The 4,768-nt window shown below is 47.5% G+C and overlaps 1 protein-coding gene across 1 annotated transcript in view; it reads left to right on the forward strand.

Moving 5' to 3' along the window:
• Positions 1–139: 139 nt before the first annotated feature.
• Positions 140–4,768, forward strand: part of KMT5B (lysine methyltransferase 5B) — a 48,019-nt gene continuing 43,390 nt past the window's right edge. The window contains exon 1 of the mRNA XM_006019189.3: positions 140–449. The gene's annotated coding sequence lies outside the window, so the exon portion shown is untranslated. The remainder of the gene's footprint in view (positions 450–4,768) is intronic.

The raw sequence follows: 4,768 nt of genomic DNA on the forward strand, positions 1-4,768 counted from the left end.
TAAAGGGGCCGCGACGCCTTTATGGAGGGAGGGGCCTTATGGGGGGGCGGGCCGGGCCGTTCCCCCCCCCTGCGCGTTGCTCTGTGCTGGGGGAAGGGGGGGTGGCTGTGCTGACAGCCGGGTGTGACTGCGCCCGGGCACCGCCGCCCTTTGTGCTGGGCCCTGCTGCTAGGCTGGGAGAGCGGCTCCCCCGGCTTGGGCTGCGCCCGAGGTGCCCACGGAGCGGTGGGGGGAGGCTGGCAGTGCTGGAGGAAACGGGACAGGACGGGACAAGCGGGTTTTTGTCCAGAGCGAGACACGTGCCTGAGACCTTGGGTTTAAAGGGTGGTTTAAAGGGATTCCTGTCTGAGAGAGCGAAACCCCGGGGTGGAAGCGTCGGCTGCTCTGCAGGCTGTGGTTGTGGGCCCCAGCTCTTCCATGGGAGCCCTGTATGAATCCGGCAAGTGCAGGTCAGTCTGCTCCTGAAGGAAGCATCAGTTTGAGTCTCAGCTGTCTGGGGCCAGCGAGTTTCTAGCCAGGTCTGGAGCATGGAAGTAAAGTGTAAAGGATTTCAGAAAGTCTCGCCCGCACTACTCAGCTTTGAAGCAAACCCTATTTCAGTTTTAAGTGCATCTGAATTATTGTTTCTTCATAAGGCAGTTGGTACATGCATGTCATCCCCCCCCCTTTTTTTTAAATCAAATTTAATCTGTAGCTTGCACTTGTCCTGAGGTTATATTTGCAATGCTTTCAGTGTAGTACCTTTCCTCCCAAGGTAGAATGGAGGAAAAATGCATTTAAAGTATTGAATAGCCCTAAAATAAGACCCCCCCCCACCTCCTCATCTGATTGCAAGACAGATGAGTTATAGTTTTTAATTTGTCTATTTACTGTGTTCCTGTCCAATTTAAGAGTGGAAATTAAACCTGATTAAGCAAGTTATGTAATCTTGCTTAGTGCATAGATATGGTTTACAAGAAAATATTCCTAAATGTGGTTGTAGCACAGGTCCATGTGTATTTGTTGCGAAAGTTAAATAAGTTTTCTCGGTATTGGTTGTAACGCGACACAGCGGGTGCTGGACTACAGCTCCCAGGGTTCCCTGTGCCTCCGACAGTCAGCTGCTTTAGGAAAAAAGACGCATGCTCTAACACTGCCACAATACAAGTGTGTGGTTCGACATGCAATGAATGCCCTGATTTACTGCAACTTTCAGTCTCTTATTTTGCATGGCTTCTGCGTGTTTCCACTGTGGAGAGCAGTTGTCCAGTGTCATTGAGCGTCATGAACTTCCTAGAAAAGCAGTGCCCTTTGAGACTACCCAAGTCCTGCCTTGTGACAGCTAATGTCTGGAACCAGAGTTGTGGGACTTGCACTCCCCGTTAGTGGTCTTGACCCCTTCCTCTCAGTGGACATTTACAGGCATAGGGACCTTTGTTTCAGAGTCTGTCTTTTATCGTTAATAATAGTCATGTAAATGGGTTTGCTGCCCTTTAGTCTTTTTGTTTCTGAGCTGTTGCACTTTTAGCTTGTTTAAACTGATACAGGGTTGCAAACATCATGACCCCAAAATCAGTGGGGGCTTGGTTGTGGTAGTGGATATCATGACCCGCTCTTGTCCTGATTTTTGGATACACACACAAACTTGGTTTTAAAATGTATTGTTGAAAGTCATTTCCTGAAGCCTACAACAGTGCTTCCTAGCAATCAGGAACCGGCTAACATAGCACAGTGCTTTTCAAATTGTGGTAGTGATGCTTTGCCAAAGGGTAGATGCCTAAATTTTAATAATGGTGGTAGAGGTTTTAATTGTGCAGCAAGGCCACTACGTGCTTGGACCCCTGACACTGGTGCTGATGCTTCCAAAGGAATGAACATGCAGGGATGCATTGGGAACAGGGGGTATGAGCAGCAGTATTTTGCAAGTATGAGAGATGCAGCCAAAAAAAGTTTGAAAACCACTGATGTACCAGGCAGCTCTTCTTAATGACATGAAACTGCTTGGCGTTGTGTTGTGTTGTTTTGTTTTGTTTTGGGGAGGGTTGTCTACTATATGAAGTCTGTTCCTCTTTACAGGGATTTTGTGGCAAGTCTTCCATTGCGTCTCAAATATGCACGTTATCTGTGCTGGCGGTTGCAGCATTTGAAATGTGTTGAATGTTCCCTTGAATAAAAAGTAGACGAGAGCTTTGATTCTTGCAGAGTCTCATTTCCTTGTATTCTCTGCCATAAGGTTGTTTGTTTGTTCGTTTTTCCTGAGAGGCTCTTGGGACCTTGGAGCATTTATTCCTTGATTTCTTTTAATGCATAGGTGTTGTGGCCATAATGCTACCTTCTCTGTTTTTGTGCTCAAGAGGTCAAGGAATGAGTTGACAAGTTTGTGGTGCTCTCTTGCTCTGTTCACTTCATTCATGTATGCTTCTCCATGTGATGATGTTTTAGCAGCGAGATTATTGGTGATTTTTTTTTTTTACTGCCAATCTCAGAAATGTGTGGTTTGGATGGCTGAGACTTTGGGACTGAAGGACATAATAGTTTAGAAAACTGCCATTGCCTTTTAATAAATTGAAGAGCAAAGGGAGAGATGACTTTACCTATCAGTTAGACCCCACATTGAGGCTGTCCTTTCTGTTTGCCATGGTTCTGAAGGCAGATAAAACTTTATGCTTCTGTTTAGAATAGTGTTTCTAAACAGTAGTTCTTTTTTACATTTGAGGCACCCCTTGGAAAATTCCAGCCCTGAGCTTTCACTCTCTTTGACTACAGAAAAACAGTAGAGCAGTTCTTCTGTTGCAAATAACTCATAAATACCATAGGTCAGACTGTTTTTAGCGCTGTGGATTCCTATTTGAAATCTTGAGTTTATCTTTTGAATCATGTATGCACACCTGACAGTGCTACCATGTGTGGCACCCTTCTCAAGGCAGGTGCTGCGGCCTCTTGATTGAGAATCACTGATTCAGAACCTGGTCTGTTGCTGGCTTTGCATAATCCATGCTCTGTTGAGGAGGATATAGGGTGTCAGGCTAAATGGAAGTAAATGACATTTGATTATTTATAGTCTCTGGCTTTTTTAATGTGGTGTATTTTTAATGTGTATTTTAAGGATTTTTTTATGTTCTCACTGAGGTTACTTGCATTAAGGATAAATGCCATTAATATTTCATCTAATATAGCAGATGTTTCAAAAGTGATTTTATTCTTTCAATCCCATGCTATTTATGGGACACTTAAACTGCCCTGGCTAACCCTTTATCACGTTATGGCAGGACAGTTGCTTTCTGAGAAACTAAAGGAATTCTCACTGCAGCAATAACTCAGAATTCTTGCACATGATATAACATTGCATGTGATGCAACTATTGCCTGCAGCCTTAATGCAGAAAATGCTTCTGCATTCGCTTAACTTGGGAGGGTCTTTCACGGATGGATAGGGCACAGGAGTGCTCTGGTCCTGGATTGGGGCCTCTCCATTCCGCTTCAGTACAGATAATTAGTAATAATTCCATTATGAGTAATTCATTCTGTTTTAAGAATATAAATGCGTACTTGCATTTATAGTTCTTTGTTTAAATTGTTGAAGGCTTTTTCATGTAAATACCTCTGCTTTCTATTTTTGAGAAGGAGAAATCTTAAATCAAGGAATGATTAATAGGAACACTTCAGAAAACGTAAAGATAAGAAGTGCCGTACTGGGTCAGAACAGGAGTGGGCAGTTGTTTGGGCTGGAGGGGATGGTTCAGGAGTTTTGCTGAACTCTTGAAGGAGGGTGCTAACCTGGCCTTCAGCATAGCAGTTTATACCACCCAGCATGGGGAGAAGATGCCAGTTGATCTTATCTGGCCCCATCCACCCTGCACCCACCATCAGGAGCACCAGATGTAGTGGGTGGGCAGGATCTCTGTGGAGACCGGCATGGGACCCCCATGGGCAGAGTACACTAAGCCGGGTGGATGGGATGAGGCCACAGGTGGGTGAGGAGCAGTGTCTGGGAGTGTGATGGGCAGGTAGGGCTGAGATCACAGGGCAGTGATAGCATGGGCCTGGGGCAGAGCCACAGTCTGCTCCCTGCACATCCCTGCAACAGGCTCTGCTTCTGCTGGTAGGCACTGGCTGCTGCCTGTGGATCCAGCGCCCATCACAAGGATGAGTGGGCAGCAGATTGTCTCTGCCCTGGGGTCTGGCCCCGGGCTATCACCACCCTGTGATCCTGACCCCTCCAGCCTGTTCCGCTCCTGGATGTTGCTGCTTGCTTGTGACCCCATCCCATCTGCCTGGCCAAGTGCACCCTGTCTGCAGGAATCCAAGGCTGGTCATCATGGAGACCCCACTCACCCACCTGCTCTGTCTAGTGTCCCAGCGGTGGGTGCTGGACAGACAGGCCTGGGCAGCAGGGTGGAATCTAGCAGCAGAGGCATAGACACTGGAGTGTGAGGGCAAAAGCAAACTGTCACAGCCACAGGGACTGTTGGGAAACTGAGTCTGGCTGCCACATTGCCCAGCCCAGTGTGCCCAAGAACTGCATGTGGGGATATAGGGTGGGCTACACTCGGGACCAGGTTGCACCTCTGTGCCCAGGGGCAGCAGATCTGGCTGTGTGCATGCAGAGGTGAGGAACCTGCTGTGGGCCATATAGAATCACCTGATGGGCTGGATCCCACCCCTGGGCTGCATTTCGATCTAGCCCAGGTGTTTTCAACCTTTTTGGAGCAATGCATCCCTGATGGCCGGACACAGAGGTGGGAGGGGCACAGCCAAACACAGAGTGGCAGGGGGCGCCCCCCACAAAC

Source organism: Alligator sinensis, unplaced genomic scaffold, assembly GCF_000455745.1.
Source record: "Alligator sinensis unplaced genomic scaffold, ASM45574v1 scaffold907_1, whole genome shotgun sequence".
Lineage (NCBI taxonomy): Eukaryota > Metazoa > Chordata > Crocodylia > Alligatoridae > Alligator > Alligator sinensis.